This window comes from Lonchura striata, chromosome 4 (genome assembly GCF_046129695.1).
Source record: "Lonchura striata isolate bLonStr1 chromosome 4, bLonStr1.mat, whole genome shotgun sequence".
NCBI lineage: Eukaryota > Metazoa > Chordata > Aves > Passeriformes > Estrildidae > Lonchura > Lonchura striata.
Window position 1 is genome coordinate 19,707,495 of NC_134606.1, and position 23,209 is coordinate 19,730,703.

The window sequence follows — 23,209 nt, forward strand, 5'->3', positions numbered from 1 at the left end:
TACATATATCGTATCTAAAAAACTGTGGGCAGCTTTTACATAAGCAAGAGGAATTTTGGTTTGTTTTTATGGCTAGGATTGGATAGTTTAGAAATGCTATAGAAGATTTTTCCACTATATTCCAAACCCAGCTAATCAAGTAACTTAAATTTCAAGTAATACAAGAACTGCTTCATTATTATTCCCCATTCATGCTATCCAGAACTGTGGAAATAAACTAGTTTGCTTTCCTTCTTTGTTGCTTCCTGAGAGACATTTAGGAGATTATCTGTCTGAAACAGGGAATTTCTACCTCAGCACAGAAGAAAAAAGCATACATATTACTGAAGCAAATGGATTTCTGGGAGGGAAGGAAAATCTGTTAGCTGGTAAGTTTAGGAAATAGGGACTATGAGTTAATAAGCTTAGGGGGTAAGAATATATCCTGGGAGCAGATGAAGCACATTAAAAATTATGATGGATGAGGGGTGTGGTAGTGGCAGAACAATAGGGAAGAGCTTGAGTTCCTAACATCATGTTTAAAGATAAACCAACTGCCTAAAGAAAAATGAGATGGACAAATATTACAATGAGATATACACATACATATAAATAAAATCCATATAAATATGCAGAGTATTAATGTGGATAAAAGACAATATAAAAATTGGAAATACAATTTTCTACTTAATTAAAACTTCAGGAGACTGAACAGAACATATCACATTTATTTCTTGTCCACCTAAGGTAATATTTCCACTCAGCATCTGGCATAAAAGAGGAGCTGCATAGCTGCATTAATAAGACATATTTTTCAAGTATAAAAAAAACCCAAAAACCAAAACAACAACACAAAAAAAAAAAAAAAAAAAAACAAAAAAAAAAAACACCAAAACACACATTTTGTCAATTTCTTTTGGTGTTATTCTCTCTTACCAGTGTGGTTTTGGGTCCTAAAATCAGTGGAGCCTGCCCATGGGGAATGGGAAATAAGCAGACTACAAGAGGCATTGGTCAGGTCTGCATGGAAGAGTGATGCTCATGGTGAATCTTTGTACATCTCCAGGTCTGGAATCCATTTTTTATTGGCTTTCTATCTTCTCAGGTCATAGTCTGTCTCCTTTGCATTTTTCCCAGCCACAAGTTGCAACTCAAAAATAACGTCCCAAGACACAATATAAAAAAATGTTACATGTTGTTTAATGACAAGTTTGATGAGTCTTAGGTGGCACTGACAATGTTTCAGCAGAAACAGTAGAAGCAGTGTGTAGTTGGCCACCAGTCAGCTGTTTTATTATTTTATTAAACAAATTAAATAATATATTTCATTATACAAATTAAAAGAAGTGTGGGTCAAGGCAATCCATTTTACCAGCAATGGCAAAAGTCCTGCTTATTGGAGTACATTATACATAATCACATATGATGTGAATATTTGCATAGAAACAACATATACTTAGAGTTCAAAATGATTGATGGCTCCATAATATATTTTATTTCAATTGTGTGAATAACTGTGAAATACTGAAATGAGGCCAAGACAGCAAGAAAATCAAGTAGGTAAACAAAAACAGTTTTCAACATGGTTTGAGCTTAAAGCTTTCACATGCTGTCTGTGTTCTCCCATAATTACTATTTTTCTTAATTCAAATTTTGGAAATTTGAATTTTAATTTTATAGTTAGTTTTATAGTATTGGTATGTAAAAGGGTATTATAATTCCTCATGGCATTACAGCTTTATACAGAGGTACACTTCTGTATACTTTTTCTAGGTAGAGTAAATAGTGTTTTATTAATTGTAAGAATCTTTTTTCAGCAATAACCTAATTATTCAGATCTATAGTCAACATATTCCTTCAAGATGTTTTAATTTATAAACTAGGTTCACATTTTAAATAGATTTTATTAATCCCCCCCATTTTGTTTATGCCTATAAAAAAAGCCAGAATATTACTATAGTTCAATGGTCTAAGATAAACTTTGGGCACCAAGGATTATTTGGATTTTTAATAGCCCTACCTGCTTCTGTAGTTCTGCAACATCATTTAAGAGGGCAAGTGGGAAATAGGAAACTTCCTGTATGATTTAAGAAACAGGCAGTGGCTGGGAACACATGGCTTCTGTTGATAAATAATGCAACAGAAATGCCTTGCACAAAGCCTCATGAACAAAATATGAAACAGCTGTGATTGTGAGACTTTCAAGGCTAGCTTTGATGCTCAAGTTCAGTTCTGTCTCCTCATGTCCTAGGCAAATTCTAGGTGTCACTGAAAGTCAGTCAGAGGAAGGGCTATCAGCTTTGGGTAAGAATGCAAGTGGAATGAGTACTTCAGAAGGGAGTCTTATGTAACCTGCACAGGCCATAACTTAAAGTGATGGCTAGTAGTTTTGAGCAATCTAGAAGGATGGTTATAGACAGTTTTGGTTTTGAGAGACAATCAGTTCTCAAAATCTCCAGAAGTAGTGGGAAATTGTTCCAAAATTACCCACAGGCTAATAATAATAACTTCCATAGAGAAAGAGATTATTATCTTTTCTCTTTTAAAATTTCTGTGTAAAGGTAATGTTTCAGTTGCTAGCAGATGATTGTCTAGTGATTAGAAAATTGTTAGCAAACAGTAAGGCAGAAAGACAAATATGAAGTTGTTCTCAGCCTCTGGTGTTTAAAGTAGACTTTTTTTACCTGTCTAGAAATTTCTTTTTCTTAATTATCCCACTTTTCTCATCTAGGCTATCTTTTTTTTCTTGACTATCCAACTACATGATGGCATAGAAGACTTTCTAATCAAAAAGGGAAAAGGAGAGCAAGATAAAGTCAGAAAAAGAATGCAGTGAGCTGGCTGAGATGTTGAACCTGGAGGAAGTTTGCCAATTACAGTTCTTCAAATAATTTTCCTGCATTTGTATTAAATATTTTTGAATAAAGAGGTAGGTCTGGGGCTATGACCTAGATACAGTGTCACAATAATCTCCTTATCTGGCCATCGCCTATGTGCTCTCTTCTTTTCCAACAACTCTATTTTTGTTCCCTACAGCACTATTTTAAGAGGAATACTGAATATCTCTCCATTTCTACACTGTCTCTACCACTAAGTTTGGAATAATCCCTTAGAAATCATATTTTTACTGCAGACTAATGGTCAAAAATCTTAGGCATGGTCATGAAGAGGTTGCAGCTACAGCTGTATAAAATATATAATTTTTATTGTAATCAAGAAGCATGTTTCATTATTACAAAATCAAATTAATTCCTATGTATGTTTGTAAAATTCTTCTTAAATTAATTTACATACATGATTACAGTCATATATTCATTTTCTCTGCTTTTTAAGGGATGACATAGAAACTTTTCCTCCATTATAAATGAAATGTGTTATGCTGAAATAAACTTTCTGTAAACAAATCCAAGAGTTCACTTCCTCTTCATCTATGACTCAACTGAGTCTTGATGGAGTTTCAGGAAGAATGAAAAACATTTCAAAAGATGAAAATGCTGATATAAATTTTTAAACAGATATTTCAAAATCACAGCTTAAGCCAATTAAACCTTGATTTTTATTCAAAATAACATTCTTACATTTCAAAAGTATCTCCAGGTTTTTAGAGCAGGTTAGAACAAATTATAAGATTTGAAAAAAATCAAATTTCATTATGAGTGTCTATGGGTTTTAAGGATGAATTTTCACCCTTGGATAGAAATTTATTTTTGAGATCTGTACCAGATGTAGATTCCATTTTCACCACACCACTCCACAAATATATACTCATATATGGTGCAATAAAATATTGCATTGGAAGCATAGTGAAGGCAATGCATCTGAGGCTATTACAGAAAATTCTGTTACCCTAATGAGCTCAGGAATGACAACAGGTGCAGTAGCTGCCTGCTTCAAAATCTCTTGAAACCAGAAAATTTCATAGATTTATTTTTAATTACACTTAACATTTTGGGTTACTGCTGAGTAGTCCTTTCTGTGCATTTAAAATAGTATGAGATTATCAATTCCCATTAAAATTTTCTATTAAATTTTGCAGCATTTATCTTTTCTCAGTTCTCCACTGAAACATCAGCAACAGAAAAGTTGAAATAATGTTTCATTTCACCAAGTAAATTTGGAATATCATTACTCAGATTGATATATTTCTCAAGATATTGTGTCTCATTTGGTAGCAAAAACAATTCAAATTATGATAGCTTGTAAAAATATCTCATTTGGGTGTAATAACCTCTTAAATATGTCTGAAGGAGGAAAAAAAAAGATAAGAATGGTAGATTTTAGTTCAATTTTGAATTGGAAGAAAATGACAAATCATGTCTTCCCCTCCTTAGGATAATGTATTTTGGAAGTGTAGGAAGTGTAGGAAGTTTGGTTCTCATGGATTTGCACAGTTAGGTGTGTAAAATCTTTGGTAACAAGAAAATGGGGTAGTATGTTTAGATTCCTGTTTGCAATAACCTCATATCTGCTGTGTGCAAAAGGCATTTTTATTTTTAAAATTATTGATATATCAAATCTTGAAGAAATATGTTGCTTATGAATGTAAAAAAATAGCATGAAGTGTCACTAGCTGTCTTGCAGTTTATGCTTACTGCAATCTATGCATATTGAAGCACGTTATTACCATGTATTTCTAAGCACAATGCAAAAGTCAAAACATAATTTTCAACTTTGTAATTCTTTCATACCAATTTATAGAACCCAAGAAAAAATGTTAGTACTCTAGTGCTCTGATCTCCAAAGCACTGACATGCACATAGTAAAAATAATAACAGAAATTTTCTCACATACATTCAAATTGCATTTTCTCTAAACCTGAGTCAATGAACCATTCCCCTCATCTAAGTGCAATTTATGCAACAAACAAAGCCCAAACAAATTGTTTTAAGTGAAACTGCACCTTTTATCAACAATTCTTCTGAGAAGCAGAAATGAAAGTTGATATACATTCTGACCTGTTCTGAGAAAGAGAAAAGATGACAAGAAATATAGTTTTTCATTGTAAAAACAAACCAAATTTAAAAAAATATCTATTTGTCTGGCATATAGAGGCTACCAAACTTGAGAATCTTGTTTCACGAATAAATTTGGCAAAAGAAGCAGCTTTCTATTCTAGTGATACTTTTCACATATGGCAAGTATGATAATAGAGTATTCAGAAAGAGCAAAACTCATCATAAAAATCCAAGATATGTTTGCAAACACTTTTCCCCTTTATAATTTACATACCTTTAATTATAAGTAAGAGAATTACCAGCTACTGCTCTAAATTTGGACATCTTCCAGATACTGTTTATCCTCACTGAACTATTCAAGCTACAGTTGAGAATGTTCTTAATGCTGAACATAGATAATTTGCATTTGTAGTCAAAAATTCAGAAAAGTTGGAAGCATAATGTCACGATCCTCTTATAGTAGGGTGTCGTGATGGTTCCTTAGCCGATCCCAAAGTGCAAAAGAAAAACAGCAGGGGACTATCAGTTTAATCACAACAAATGCACCTTTATTAGGGGCCAAAATAATAAATGTGATAGTGGGGTCAGAAGAGAATTAAAAAGGAGAGAGAGGGAGAGAGAGAGAAGGGGGGATGGGAATAGCAACCAACACAGGCGGAGTCCTCACTGGTCCGGACGATGGGGATCCGTCTTGTGTTGGGGAGAGTCTCCAAAGTCCTACCTAACCCAGGGGTCCAGTTATAGTCCACAGAGGGAAAAAGGGGGGAACATGCAGAACAATGAGAGTCTATTGGAATTGCTATGGGGACAACAGGTGTATCTACAGAAAATCATCCAGGCAGAACAAACACAATGAAGAATAAGTCCATTGAAGTTACTGGAGAAGAACAGGTCAGGTCATTCTCCCCGCCTCCTATTTGTGGTAGGGGTCTCAGTCTCAGTCCTTGGGGAGAGGGTTCTTGATCTCTGTCTGTCATGGTGGTAACGAGGCAGGTGAGGGATCTGCAGTGAGAGACCACCAGGGTCACCCCAACAGTTCATTCGGCTTAAAGGTGGAGAGTAAAGCAGGAATTGCAGCAGGCCGCTCCATGCTGGGTCCGTGCTGGGTCTTCGCCAAGTCCTTGCCAAGTCCTTGCCAACTCCTTGCCAAGATCTTGCCAAGTCCTTGCCAACTCCTTGCCAACTCCTTGCCGGGCCTCGTTGGGAACAGCCAATGTAACGGTGCAGCGACTGCACCTGCACTGTTGCCTTCTCCAAGCCAGAACTGCAGAGGGGGAAGGGAGTTCCTGCTCATGGCAATCAGCAGGCAAATGAGTCAGGGTCTTCAGACGGCCTCTTACACACAAGCAAGCAGCAGCTATATTTGGTAAAAAACTCAACATATTAATGCAACATATATAGTTTATTTATCCAATTAAAAACCTTGCATTCATTCACCTCTCACCAACAATTTTCAGATCTTTCTGGGTAAAGTAAAGGCAAAGGTAACAAATATGTCTTATCCAGCTTGCTTCCAGTGAAAATAAAGAGAACAATGCCATATTTATAAATATTCCAGTTCAAATCTTCCTGCAGTACTTGTGAGCTTTTGTTATAGATCAAAACACTATGCTGGATACTGTCCTGAGTAAGAAGACATATTGGGCTTACATGGCAAAATTTTAATGGCAGGGGGCTGCAGGGATGGCTCGTGATAGGACAAATCAGGAGCTGCCCCCAGTTCCAGTCAACTCCAAGACAGACCTTCTGCTGGCCAGTGCTGAGCCCATTCCTGGCACTGGTGACACCTCTGCAATGATATATTTAAGAAGGGACCCCACAGTGGAGCAGGGCAAGAGCATGGGGAAGGAGGAATGGTATAGACAAATTTTTATGGCCTGACTGCAACTTCCATCCTCCACACTGCATGGGGAGGAAATGTAGAAGAGTTGGGAGTGAAGTTGAACCTGGAAAGGAGGAGATATAGGGGGAAAGGTGTTTTTAGTTTTGTTTTTATTTCTCCATATCCTACACTGCTGTTAATTGACAATAAAGGAAATTAATTTCTTTAAGTCAAGTCTGTTTTGCCTGTGATAAGTGATCTCACTCTATCTAAATCCATGAGTCATTTGTCATATTTTCTCTCTGTGTTCTCTTGAGTAGGGGGAGTGACAAATGGGCTTGATGGGCACCTGGCAGTCAATTAAGCCTATCTACATGTATTTGTATAGGCACAGCTTGTACTAGTGCATAGCTAATAATAATCTTGTTAATTCTGATGTTCCTGTTCAGTACTGAGGCTGTGATGAGACCTTTGCTATTATGATCCGATGTCTGGGAAAAAAATTTAATAAGCTACACAAATAATATTTTTATTACTGTCTTTCACACTTCCACAGTGGTTTTAAATTAATTGAAAATTCTCATCTTTAAGATACATTATCTATATATATTATATATATATTACATTTTATTGCATTTTATGTAAATGATATGAGATTTTTATTTGTGAATGGAGTACTAATTATTATTTTTTTTCTTTATTCCGAACCAATATGAAATAATTTTTTAAATATTTTTTGTTGGTTTGAATTTGATTTCTTGGTCTCTCTTGAAGCCAAGCTCATGTCTTGGTTCCACACAAAATATAAAAAGCCTTATGAATACTGAAGACATAGTCCCAATGCCTAAAGGAATTTAAATTTTTTGAAAATTTTCTGATCTTTTCTAACTAATTCATCAGCATCAAAATTTTTCACATGAAAATTTTTCCCAAGACGTTCAGTGTGTCCAAATACTCCCTGGAAAACGATTCCTTGAATGGTCCAATACTTTAGAGTGTTCGGTCCCTGTTGCTGCCACCTGCAGAACAAATGATTGGTTTTACACTTCTGAGGAAAGCTGGTGCCTGACCTATACAAATAATTCTGATTCTTGTGGTCTCCATTTTCTAAGAAGTACGAAAGCAAGACCTATGGGTCATGGGAGAAAAAATATTCTCAGAGAGCAGAATCCGACTCCATTAATACACAAAATTAATATGAAAACAGAGATCCTGAAACAGACTACATGCCCATACTCTTGCCTCAAGGAATTGCAAAACTTTGTGCTTTCAATGCTAAAACCTACTACAAACTCTGCTGCTAAACATTTTCTTTGTTACATTAGCCTTCATCTTGCATCTAGACTCCTCCCTTATCTTGAAATGATGACTTAGTTTTTAGAATAATTAGTTGTAATCATCACACATAGATATAACCAACAGCAAAGAAATAACAGGAGAATCTGTATTTGTAGTAAAGAACTAATTATATGAGCTCTAATCAAAAATGCCATGCTTAGACATCTTTGGGGCCCTTTTCTGAAATCTGTCCCATATCTCCATATCTCTCTTGTACTGGAAAGTCAAGATCTAGACCCAGCACTTCAGATGTGTCTTGCTGAACAGAAAGGCAGTAATCACTTTTCTTGACCTACTGACACACTCCTAATGCAGCCCAGGAAAGCCCTAACCTTTCTCTTGCTAGGGAGCAGTGTTGACTGATGTTGAGCTTGGTGCCTTCTGGGATTCCCTCTTTTATATGAGATACATGTTTAATTTCTGCTGTTCAGATTATTGCATATGATAAATATCCCATTTTTCACAGCAACAACAACAAAATTGACATAGCTAAGATAACACAGAAAAAAAAAGTCCAAATTAAAAGTTGGAGTTCAGAGCTATTCAATTTCAATGTCTCCAATATCCAACATCTAGAATTTCAGGAAGCAAATTGAATACAGACTTTTGCATGACACAACAATACAATGTTTGATAATAAGATGTGGAGTAGAGTGGTATTAGACTCTGGGATAATTCTGAGAGTGAAAAGAATATCTGTTGAAAGCTGAGCTAAAATGGTGAAAAAGCTAATGAGTACAGCAGATATATGAGAAGTAATAAACAGAAGGATAAAATAATTAAAAATATGTATGTGACATAGCAGCAGAAAATACAGCAAGAGACATGGAATCTGCATTAAGAGGTGGAAAAGAAAAATGCATGAGGGAAAAAAAAAAGAATACAAGCAAGTGAATATTTTTTTAGTAATAGATACTTTGTGCTTGTTATATTTCTTTCTGTCCAGCCACGTCTGCCTGTATATGACATTTTATGAAATTGCATACCTATTTTTCTTTTCCCTATTGGCTACCCTCCAGTTATTGCTGCTCCCTCTTCTTTTCTGACTGTACCTTCTGAATTTTTTACGTTACAAATTCCTGTGATCTGTCCTCAGCTAGAGAAGAAGTTTTCGGAAAGAGACATTAACAAAAGTTCACAGTTCTTCTGTCTCTAAAGTAAACAACACATTTTCTTTTTCCACTATAAAAAAATGAAGCAAAATCCTGCAAGCAGTTTATGAACATCTCTAGAAATAAACCAGCTGCAGTTGGGAAATTAAATTCGGTTTTGAAGTAGAAAGCATTTGTGGATTCTGCTGAAAGATGATCTGGATTCAACACAGTACACTGTGTTTGTCCATTTTATTTTGCATTATATTTTTCTATTAAATTGCAACATGTGTTTCCAAAAAAAAAAAAAGCAAATTTATAGTCTGATATGAAATTTAGGATAATAAAAAAATATATAATGTACAACATTTAAACTTCCTTGCAAATACTGTAATTCAGAATTACCATCCTAATCTATCCCAGTCTTAGCTCCTGACAGGTATGAAAGTATCTGCTGCTTACACTGTGATTAGTAATTAATGAAACACATATGCTGAGATGTACTTTTGGAGAAATAGAATGCAATCAACAGTTCTAATAATTACAGAATACACATTTTATATGCTATATATTGGTATAAAATGTTTTATTTTAATTTTTATTATCATTATTAAATATTTTAAGTGTCAGCTACATTGCACTGAAAACAGGTCATAAAGCAGCATATTCATCTTCATGGAAATAACTACACAATATTCTTTCCTGTGTTCACTTTACTTAGAGAGACTAAGAAATCATTATTGCAAGAAGACAAAAAATTTTTGCAATGTGAAGAGCACAGAAGTGTCTGTGGTAATAGTTAATATTTAATTAGATATTTTAAGCATTATAAGTGTAGCTGAAAGCAACTGATGAAAACATTTGATGTAGCATAGTATGCAACTCACTCAGGATTGGAAGCACTTTTAAATTGTCCAGGACTTCTTAAAATGTCTAAAATCAAGGTAAGAGGAAGAACAAGGCAAATGTTATCAGTTCATTAAACCTCTGTGTGATTGCATTCCAGTGGCTATACATTGAAACCAAAAATTATAACAACTTTTTAAGCCATCAATATGTTTAAGGCATGATTACTTCATACCACTGAAAAAGACAGGCTAAGACCACAGGTCACACTGCTGTTTGAATATTAAGCTGAAGTTCATTCACATGGTAGAATGCCAGCACAAATATTTGGCCATGAGAGGATATATGGTTATGATGAATTCTCTGCAGTAAATCTACTTTTATCCATTATTTTTTTACAAATAGCCAAGAATGCAGACACTTCTCATATTAAAGAAGTAGCAATTGAGACACTAACTCTTCAGCTTTGATTTTCACCTTTATTATAGGTATCTTAGTTTTATATATCTTATATAAATATCTTAGTTTTCCATGCATCAAGTTCTTTTGGGCAGCTACAGTTGTCCTTTCAGTGATCACTTCTACTCAAAGCTTAAGCAAAATCAGTTGATCACTAATTCTATATTAGAATAAATAATATGATTTATTTATCACCTAGAAAACATGCATTGTTATTCCTTGCCAAAATAAAGCAAGCTGATATCTCTCGTTGAAATATTGAGAGTTGAGTTTGTTTGTTTGCTTGACTGACGGTTTTTTTAGAGCTCAATATCTCTTTCAAAACATGCAGAAATATATTCTCAGGCATCACAAAGTTACCTGCAAGTCTTACAAAAGACTGAAAATGGTTTTTTTTCTTTTATTTTTCTTCAGGTAAATTGTTCTCAAATGACTTATAAGTCTATAACCATATATCACCTAACTAGCAGTACCTAATTAGTACTTCTCTGTCTAAATATGAATAAGTTTAGTCTTCATTAAATAAATACAGGTTTTTTTAGTATTCAATTACTAGTAGTTATTTTTAGATAGACCACGATGACTTAGCAGGTGGGAGGAAAAATAAATGTTTTCTGGAGCTGGAAAAAGTTGGACTTTTTCAAAACAAAAAGAAAATTAGCTTTTTAAAAATCAGCTATTCTTAAAGGATGACTGACTTTTTTAGTGATATGCAAAGTCTACTCTATTGACTTTTTGAACTCTTGTTATATGAGTCTTTGTGGAATTATTAATGTTTAACTGCATATGCTCTTATAGGAACAATATTGTCCTGTCTTAGCAGTCCTTCTATGCTACATAAACATTTGAAGTCTCTCATTAAAACAGAATCTGGGAACAAGCACTGAAAATTGCTTCACAGTTCATTAGATGAATATTAGTTCAAGTTCTGGACAGCTCAATAATACTTCCAAAAATGGATTAGATCCAGAAATTACACATTGCTTTTCTATGGTCTACCATCTCACACTGAAATACTAGGATTAAATTATTGGTCGATGACTGACAACATCATTGTTGCAAATGCTAAAATCACTGGGGTTTGAGAGGATTGTAAGTGAGTTTATTGTGTTGTACTAGTGAATAACAGCATGATATTTATAATTGGTTACTTATGCATTTGGGAGACAATCAGAGAAATATAAGTATAATTAGATTTTGTTCATTATTTTCTATGTAATAGCAACAGGACAAAAGCAAAAATAATACCAATAATAGAGCATTTTAAAAGCATCCAAATTTTTATATGGTATTATATTTTAAGTACTTTATTTCATTAATTCAACAGACATTCACAACAACTAGAAAGGCAAAAACAAATGGAAAATGGAAAAAATAGACTTGAGTCTAAAAGGTTAGTAACATCTCAGTCTCCTGATTCAAAGTGAAAATAATTACATCCAAGGAAACATTAGTTTGAGTAAATTAATTCAGTATAATTGCAAAAACATAGGTAGAAGATGATGTGACTTTTATGATTTAATTTTTTGTTTTGCTTACATGCACCTGGCTGTTAATATTAATTGTGTTCAAAAATACAAGTCTCCTTTATGTTACTACCACACAAAGAGGTAACTCTGTATGTCATGAACATAAATCTTACAAAGTTCTTAATAAATGTCCCAACAAGAATTTGGACTCATCTTTGCCCATGCTCAGCAGTACCTGTTTACAAAATTATTTCCTTCTTTCTAATGGCTCATTTTCCTTAAGAACAAAAGAAATTACAGTACATACCCCAATGAATTTATATTCACCATTGGTGTTTTGAAAGTTGGCAACTTTTCATCTCAGTCTATTCACACTTACAAATATGCTTCTCTGTAGGTTTATATTAAATATTCATTTGTTTTCTTATGTTTGTACATGGCAAGAATAATTCCCATTACTTCCTTCTTTTATACCACCAACATGTGCTTTGTATCATGTTTTCATCTATTATAATTCAAAATTTTACAGTAATACTTCAGATAATCTCTATTCACATTGTATCCTTCTAAAATGAATTTCTTGGTTTTCCCATACAAACATACCTAGCTGGGTGAGTTACAGGCTTTCAGGCTTTACTGCTTCTTCATAATCAGGTTAATGTTATGTTTTTGCAGTGACATGTTAGTTTTTCAGAAATCATTCTGTATTTTGTCTAGAGTGCAAACTTTATAAAACAACAAACTTGAAGAAAATAGAAGAATAGAGTATCAGTGATGGATGAATACAGGCAAATAAGGAACTGTCAATCATGTCATCGTTAAGACAAGTGGTTAATTAACATCTAAAGAGGTATCCCTAACTAATTCCTGTTATCTGTCAGAAGACAGAGAAATGCAAATCCATGCTGAGAAGACAGCTAAAATGTGAACACAAGCAAAATAAGACTGAAGAATGAAGTCAACAGAAGAAATAAAGTGCCATAGTGATTTGTAAGGAAGCATCATGGAATAAGTTTAAATAACAATGAGGGTCAATAATCCTCTCAGTAAAAGTTTCTGTATAAATAGTTTTGAGATTGTCAAATATTATGGTGACCAGCTTAGACCTTTCAAGAGGAAAACAGTGACAATTCAAAATTAAGAGGTAGAAAAACTAGGAAGTTGCTGAAAGCCTTGAAAGATTAAAAAGTGATTCCTTTACTCTTATTTCCTCTTACTTCCTAAATTATGTTGATTTAAATGAAATAAGATGGGCAAATAGGCAAATTTTAATATCTGAATTGAAAATGAATGGTCTATGGTGCTTCAGATTTTTTATCAAAATAATAAAAATTTTAAAAGTGTAAATCTTGTCACATAAGTTTTATTTTTAAAGCTGCAGTAAGTATTGAAACTGTATATAGACCACTGGTAAATGTGCATAGAAAAAACCACAGTAACCAGCAGAAAACACATGGATTTTTTGTTAAATTACAATTTACCTGCCAGCATATGTATGCAAACTCTCTCAAGAACTATGACACCTTACTGTACTATCCTACTTCACTCTTTGTGTCTATGTTATTAAATTTAAAAGATCATTTTTGCAGTGCTTGCTGTTATTCTCCTTTAAAAAGCAGTTCATGTCTATATTTACATAGAACACAGTCATGGGACACCTATAACTCTATATTGTGATCCTCAAGCCCTCATATTATTTCTTGAATATTTTATTAATTCCAAAAAGAATTAATTTTTACCTAGCAGTTCAAATTCCATTCTCATTTTTAATTGCTGAGGAAAGCAATGTAAATCTGGGTCTCTGATATCTCACAGAGGAGTCCTAATTGAAGGTCTTCAACCCATAAGGCAGCTGTTCCCAGTGATTTGTTTTGTTATGGTTTAAGTTGGTGTGCAAATTCCATTACTAATCTTTGTTTTTATTAGAAAATTTTCCTCATATAAATAATCTGGGGTTTATTTAATTATTTAAATAATACCAGTTGTCATAATGTTTCCTTTTTAATTCAGTAATGTGTAGTTTCTTTTTATTCTTTTCAAGGAACATGCTTCAACAGTTTATCTGAGAAGGGATGAAAAAATTGTATCCAGATGGGACTTCACACTGACTGGACCTGACTGTTTTGCCTTTTCATGATTGTCCATAAGATGAAAAAAGTTAGGAAAAAATAGTAATTTCTTCATTTTACTACAGTTGTAACTCTTGCCATTCACTCTGCAGATTATATAAACTCGTGTACCTCACTTTCTTGAGTGTGAGAAATCTGAAAAACTCTTGGGCTAAGATATAGATAATAGGAAAAGTAAATACCACACATGCAAGCAAAGAAAAACAAGGAATTCATTCACTACTTCCATGGATGGGCATGGTGTTCAGCCATCCCCAGGAGAGCAGGGCTCTTTCACGTGTAACAGTTCCTTGGAAAGAGGACCAGTGCCATCACTCCAAACGTCCCCCTCTTCATCCTTCTCCCCACTTGATGCACTGAGCCTGATGTCACATGGTCTGGAATATCCTTTGTCATTTTGGGTCACCTGTCCTGGCTTTGTCTCCTCCCAACCTGCCATGTACCCCCAAATTCCTGGACAGCATGGCAGTATTAAAAGCACTGGCTCTGTATGAAATCTACTCAGCAATAATAAAATCATCTCCATATTATCAGCCCTGTGTTCAGCCCAAATCCAAAACACAGCCACTGTGAATAAAATTTATTGCCCCAGCCAAAACTAGCATTCAAAGATTAACCTTGCAGTAGTGATTTTGGAATAACTTCAGTTCTGATAAAAAAGGGGTAAAGAAATTACTGATAAAAATTTAACTAAACAAAATTAAAATAGTTTTAAGATCAGAAATTCTGAATTTCAAATTTAATTTTTACATGATGAACAGTATTTAAAATTTATTCTGTACTAATGCAGATTTTATCTACTTCCATTTTAATTTGGCATTATTCCATAAGTATTTTACCCACATTTGCCCAATACTTCACCACGCTAGACTAGATATAATTTATTTAGAAAACTATATCCTAAGGCAATGCAATACAAGAACCTTTCATGTTTAAATGACAGATATTGAAAGAACAAGACATGCTACAAAAATAATGCTAACGAATAAGAACATCCATTACAAGAATGTGTTAAACTGATGAATTACCAAATCTCTTTGATATACTGTACTATTTATCAGCAACATTAAGAATATGAAAGTATTATTCAGAATTATTGGTTTATTAAATCTGTTTAACATGTTTCACATAAAGTATTAAAATTAAAAATAATAATTCTACTTTTTGAATTAGTTTGGTATTTTATCATACCAGAGTAAATATATTTCTTTGAAGTTAGCCTGTTGGTAAGTGCTATTAGAATAAAGACTGGATTTCTAGCAGAATATGTTTTCCCACATCAGAATTAATAAAACACAAATACATTTCAAGTGTATGAAAAAGGGGATAACTTTCCAGGTATCCATGAAATAATAAAATAATACATAATTAAGGAGTGAAGTATTCCAAGACGAGCAAACTGGAACTATTTAAAAGCATTGGTGCTCTCAAATCTTAATGGCATCTATCTGTGTTTACTTTAATAATTCTTTCACGTTAATTTTTTTCCTTTTTTTTCACATTCTTGTACTCCTAAAACTTACACATTGTCTCAACATCTGATTTTGCTAGATAAACAAATAGTTATAAAAGTTAATCAAAGGAAATAGTTATAAAGGTATTTCAAGGAAAGTTTCAAAAGTAGGCATTATGTTACCTTTGCATTTCAGTGCAGAGCTTGGACACATAATTGTAGGCTATTGTTCTGGACCAGTGATCTTAAAAGGTGAATCTTAGGGTTAATGCTAAAGATGAGCTATTAATAGTGCACACACAGTGACAGGGGAAGGCAAAACATCAACTCCAGCTGTCTGAAAGGATAACATAAGGAATTATTCTCCAGAAGTCAATAGTAAACCACACATTTTGTGCCTTTTTACCTCCCAGACTGTTAAAGTGTGTTGTTTTTACCAGCAACCCTGCCATTTCCACCATCCTCCCCTCAGCTACATTGCTAGGATATCAAATAAGGCTGCAGTTGTGAAGCTTTTATGAACAGTGGTGATTTTTTGGGTTGATAGTCCAATGTAGAAAAACTGTTACCCTGAATAACAAATATTAGAAACATTCCAAATTTGTGACAGTTTTCCAAATCTATATTTTCTTATTTCAAAGTACATTTTACTTGACTGAGATAAAAAGAAATTTATCATGAGTAAACTATCTACTTTTTTTGGATTATTATGCTTTTGTCTGATAAATAGAAGCTGACAGCAACATTTGCTAAACTACAGTCTCATGAAAGAATTAAAATGGCTAGCAACTTTGGAAATCCTAGGATGAATTTGTGTGAGAGATTGTGTGTATCTGTATGCAAAATGGCTCATGACTGAGTATCTGGAAATGCTGGGATGACAGCTGGCTATTTCAGCTACTTATGTTATTAGAAAGATTGAAATGGATGTCCACAAGAAATATTATAATATGATTTTTCATTTGCAATTTAAATGTATGACTATTCTGTTTCTGCTTTAGTAAAATGTTTTTTTCCATCAAAGAGAACTTTTCTAAGTCCTTCAGGGGCTTCAGTTTTTTGTTTATTTGCTTTTAATTAATAGAATTCAAAAGCAAGATGATTCTACACCATCAGAAATCAAAATATATTTGCTTGTAAATGCAGTCCTAGCTTAGTAGTAGCAAAAGAATGCTGTTGTTTAAGTCCTAATGCCATCCATAAAGAATTTAATAAACAAACAAAAAATTCCTCCAGGAATAATAGATACTAAATTTATATTCACTGTAAACAATAGGATTCTCACTGGTATACCAAGCACAAATGGGATGGGATGAAATGGAATATTGAAATAATAAACTTAGCTAGATTGTAGCAAAATACCCACAGGTATGATTTTCTTGCAGTTGCCTGTCAAAATACCATGATATTTGAAACTAAAATATCAGTGTCCTTTGTTATGAAACTATACTGAAAAGAACCTTGGAGGTTTTTTCTGTGACTTTAATGATATGACCAAACTACAACCAAACTGTAGAAGCACAAATGAAAGTGTGAATGGTGTCAATTTTATGTGAGGTAATTAATACAGACACTGAGGTTGAAAAAAATGAGAGGAACTTATCTGTCTCCTAAGATGTAACCAACCTAGTGGAACTCAGTATGGCAGCAGTCCAAAACTGATACCCCCCATGCTTCAGAGCAGACTGGGTTTTTTTTCCCTTCTGCATCACACACTTCAAAGAGACAAAGTTTTAACATTTTACTTTCTGATATTCATTGACCTTGCCAGACATGACACCATATTTAAAATTTTAAATGTATTTTAAAATGTAAATCTCAGAAAGATTAAATTTACAGAAAGAAAGCAATCACAGTTTTATTTCTGAAGAGCAACTGAGAAAAACCTTTCTGAAGGCTGTTTCTGCCTACCTGACACAAGAAGGAGTGAAGGAGAAGCTGCTCTCTAACTAAAAAAAGAAAGTCTGTTTACTGAGTGTGTGACAGTATTGTTATGGCAGAGCATGCTCTTACAGGTATTCTGAGCTGTTCATAGATTCTGCCTTCTTGGGATAAACCCTAGCTAAACTCTGATGTGCTGCATAATGTTTATTTTAAACCTAAAAAAACAAATCCCAAAATTCTACAAGACTTTATCTTTCACAAGATGCTCAGATCCTTTCTACTAAATTTCACTTGACAAAAACTCCTAATAAACAGCTATTCTTAGGTCACTGTGCTCTCAAGGCTGTTGACAAGTACCTTTGGTAAAGTTTTTGAGATTTCAAACTGAAATCATGAGGTATTGAACAGAAACCATAATTCAAAAGCCAGAAAGTGATGTCTACACAAACTCAGAGATATGTCTTAATTTTGTACCTGGAACCTTAGGTTTCCTTAAGTTTTATCAAATATAACACCCTTAACAGAAACTGGACTAAAAGTTAAGGTATATGGGTGCCAGGCATATTATTTTAACTAGGTAGAATGAAACAGCTTCTTTGGTTGGTTCCCCCACAAATAAGGACAGAGTAATTTCCATTTCTACTTCACAAATTCTTAGTGGAAAAGAGAAAGCAGCTTTTAATCATTAAAATTCCTCCAGCAGTGACAAGTAATTCAATGCCTACCTTGGCAACCTCACGGGGCCCTCTTATTAATATGAACTGCATGCCTTCTTGGCAAAGGAAACATTGATACTGATTTCTACCATTTCTAACAAGGACCTCTTTTTACAGGTCCCAATCCTGGGAATTGGCTAGTACAATCTGGTAGCAAGCATGTAGTGTGCAAATGTAAAATATGTGGGGCACTGGAGAATCAGTCTCGAGTGGCCTGGGTTGAAGGGACCTGAAAACAGCCACCCAGTGTGTGCCAGCTCTCTCACGTGGCAAGATAACTGCCTATTCACAGAACCAAAAGAGTATTTTATATCACTAAGTGTCTTTTCTAGCTGATCTGTAGGAAAAACCAAGACAATTAGGTGTACTTTTGGGGTGTCTAAATAATGCCAACTATGCCTGCAAATGTTGAAAAATGCAACGTTCACCTCAAAACAAGATCGAGAACATGTATTTATGTTGCACAGCTTATATAGAGTATGTGAATGAATCATGATTTCTGCACAATGAAAAGAAAGAAACAACAGACTACCACAGACTGCAGAGGCATGTGGGCAGGAAAATTCATCATATAAGGTGTCTGAGAAAATCCAAGGGGAATTAATGATCTGCTCTATTCAAGAACATTTAAAAAACAATACCATCTGGCATTAAGTAGAATTCAGGCCAGGAGCTAGCAGCAAAATAGGTTTGACAACCTTGACATAAAAACTACTTACTTTCAGTGCCAGTTATGGTCTCCTTGCCAGTTCAAAAGCATATCTTTCCAAGAATGGCATTTAGCCCCTGCTGGCATCTGAAACACCACACAATTTTTGCACCAGAGATTAAAGTAAAAACACTTATGCAAAGCACCAAACAGAGATAACAGCATAATCTGGATAAACACACCAAATACTAAATCACTGTTCATTATGTTTAGAACTAATAAGAACTGACATCAAATAGTAAAAAGAGTGTTCTTTTCTCTAGCTGGAAGCTTTGAAATATAGTTTGCTTTATATATTCCAATAATTTTGTAAGTCAAAATTCTTTCCAACTTTTTCAGAAAGGGTTCTACTTGATTGTTGCTTTCCCTACAGGATGGGACTTCCTCAGCTACATATTCATTGACAAGTGCATTTTCCTGGGCAAGTGAAAAATAGATAAAACTGAGACCAGCTTCTTTCTCTAAGCTTTTTAAAATAATCTTCAATATTAAATGCCAAAAATTAGCTCTATTCACATACTATTTTATAGATTTTAGATATCAAAGGGAAAAGCATGATCTTATTCTATATGTTATGAACTCTCAAAGCTTCTGTGACTGTCCAAAACTGGTAGACCTGACCTCCCTTCCTTTAAGTGCAAGGACTCTGTTTCAGTAACTGGCACTAAAGAATTCATGTGGCAACTTAATCCAAGGCTGTATTCAAGAAGCAATAACAGGTTTTCTGGGAGATACCTTCCATGTTAATAAAAGAAAATGTAATAATATATTTTAAATTCTCAGATATAGCAACAACCAAGGGTTAAAATTTTTAGAAGTACTATGACAATTCTCAAACAATGTCTGTCCACACCTATGATGTTAAAACTATTGTATAGGTATTATTTTTCTGTTTGATTTAAATCTATGCACTGTGTTAATGAAGGTGTTATATTTTAAAGTGCACAGCATCGGTATATGCAAAATTTTATCAACCTTTAATGCAATGTATCCCTCCAAAGAAGAACCACAAAACAAGAAGCATTTCAAACAGATTAATTGCCCTAAAGGAAGTGTAAGATGTGAAATCTACTAAGAAAGTATGTCTGACTTAGTAAGACTTTTCTCATAGTAAATTTGAAAACATAAATATGCATATTTATGAGAAGATTCAGTATATGTAACAAACATATAATTATTGGCACATATGTAATAAAGATACAAAATACTATCACTGCTACAAAAGACCAAATATGTTAGATCAATATCGTGGATACTTTATGAGTAATTCACTCTAACTCTATTACAATATTAGAATAATATCCAATTAGTATCTTGGAATAATTGAAAAAAGTTTGTAAACATTTAAAATACTAAGATTTTTAATTGCTGTAATTCCCAAACCCTAGTTTTATTCCAAACGTAGCATTGGGAATAACATTTATGAAAAACAAGAACTACCCTAGTCCAGTGATGATGAACAAACATACATATTGTAAAGTTTTTAACTTTTAGATGTTTTGTATTTCCACAAGCCAGATGAAATTGTATACCATTTTACTCTTGCTCAGCAATGATTTACACAAAGATATTTTTCAAAAAATACTCTGGTGGAGCTCATGCTTAACAAAAGGTAATGTGTCATGCACAAAACCTTTTCTGTAATAAAGCATTTTCTTAGCTACAGATTGTGCACCACTATTCATTACTGGTATAAAAATGTAAGGAATAAAAACAAGAAAAAGAATATTTTAGACATTTTAGGAAAAAACCCACAATCATATTTACCACATAGTAGGCTTAGTCAAGGTTTCAAGAGAAACATCCCCAGATGTTGGTATGTTCCATAAAACTCTTTTTATCCTGTTTAGAGTGTGCTCAGGGGCATATGAAAGGAATGACAAGAAGGAAAAAAACGTCATGTCTCAGAATTTTTTCTTTTACCTTCTTAAAATAATTCTCTATTCATAGTCAACAATTTTAACCTTTGTGATGGAACAGAAAAAGATAACAAGATTAGATCTTAAAACAGTTTAGGTCAAAGCATGAAGGCATTCTGGGACATGAAAACCAGAACTATTTCTGAAAAATTTTAACAAAGAGCTTTTCTGAAAGCAATTGGGTATACAGTGAACAGTAGTGATTTATATTTTTGAAGCAGCTCCTACCATGTACAACATCTGCCACCAGATTAAATATTTAAATTCTTAAAAGCACCCAATTAAAATAAACCAACCTAGAAATTATTACAAGAATATAAATGTTCAGAAAAGGACAGGGGGAAATCAGAGGCAAAGTGAGATAAATATATTTCACTGTTTGAATACCTAGTGTCTCTGTAAACAATTTGACCTTCCAAACCAGACTCTCCCAGGTAGTTGGCACATGATACTTCTTTCATTAAATTTGTGAAAAATAATTGAAAACATTTTCCCCTTGATTCTTAGGACAATTTTTAAATACTCAGGAGTAGGTGTTCATATGTGACAGTTAAGCAGTGAGAAGCTCATTAGTATTGAAAAAAACAAAAAACATAGAAACAAGTTCCATATAGCCTTCATCACAGAATGGTTGTGCAACTCACAGCTTCAACCTCATCTCCAAGAGTTCAGTTCCCTAAAAGGCACTGTAGAAAACACTTCACAAAAGATAATACGAATTGAGGGTCTCAACAATATGTAAGAGATAGAATTATCACTTTCTTGGTTAAGATTTTTTCTTCCTCAAACTGTTTATTCCCTTACTTTACATCTCCCCCACACTGACTGGATGTAAGACTCAGCTGAATTTATTAAAATGAACATTGATTATTTCATAAATCTTTGAATTGTTTTAATGCTGTTGCCTTGTGACAGAGGATGGTTTCTTATGAAAATCAGAATAAAGCTATTTTGGATTGGCTTCTATTTCCTTTTTTCCTAATTATAACTAGCCTTTATTTTTTAAACTGATTTCCTGAAAACTATAAAGTTTGTTTTTGCTTCAAATATAAACACAAAATATCTGAATTAAATAGTTGGTATAAAAACCCAGTAATTAAAAGAGAATATATTGTGGGATTTCATATATATTATATTGATTTCTACATGAGAGAGAAGACAAATCTATGGTTTATAAAATACCTTGGGAAATGATTATTCATTAGTTTATTTTCTGAGCAATAAATTCAAAGTTTAGTCCAGGAAAATACAAGTAGGTTGTAAATGCCATGTTTTTGAGATATCATTAAGAAAATTAACAATGTCTAACTAAATTTTACTGTAAGAAACTGAAATGCAGTTTATTAAATTCTTGTGGTTGCAGGTTTGTGCCTCAAACATGAAACACTGAAATGATATTTTAGTGTTATGTATTTAGCAAAAATAACTATAGTCAGCAAAGTCCACCTGCTCTCTTCATACATAGCACAAGATTAGCATTTACAGTGAGAATAAGCACATTAATGTAATACACATTGCTACTTATGTATTCTTCCTCTTTATACCAGGTCACAATGGAACAAAGACAAAACTCTAAGGCTCTTTGTCTTAACCAAAGACATGGAAAAGAGAGGCAGGTATGAAGAGCTTCTAAACAGATAAAAAGTTATCTTGATATTTAAGTAAAAGCAAAAATATTGAGTAAAAAAGTAAAAATATTCAAAATGTTACAGAAACACAGCTTACATGCTTTGTGTTTGTTTCACTTCAAATCCTTGACCAGATTTAAAAGGTGGAAATGCTAATTTTGGTGCAAGGCTGCACAGCAACAGGAGAGATTAAAATTTGACATTAGGAAGAATTTCTTTACTGGAATTGGAATGACCTTGGAACAGGCTGCTCAGGCAAGTGGTGGAGTACCCATCCCTGGGAGTGTTCAAGAAATGACTGCACATGGCACATTCTGCTGTGGTTCAGTTGACATGATGCTGTTCGGCCAAGGGTTGGCTTCTTCCTCGTTGCATTTTGATATGAACATGATGTTGTACAGTCTGTTAGGACTACTACTGAATTTATTTAAATTTTCTCTCTTTGATCACTCTCTGTAACTCACAGGAAATATGCAGTATCCCATCTTGAAACAAAGACTCAGAGACATTATTTCATTAACTTCAATAGAAAATGATAAAAATTACTTGAAAAACTGTAAAATAAGTTGAATTCTACTGATTTTTTTCAATATCTTTGAGATAATAGTATCATATCAATTGGTAGTGATAATAAACAAATTAAAAAGAAAAAAATATTGTATTATAATTCCCCACTAAAAATTAAAACTGTTAAGATTACTGAGGAAAAAAAAAGGATATTCTTAGAATGCAATTTCAATGTTAAGTAGGCCCATAATTTATATTTTGCAATGAATACAACTCTTTTTTGATGTAGAAGGGTTGCTGTTTTT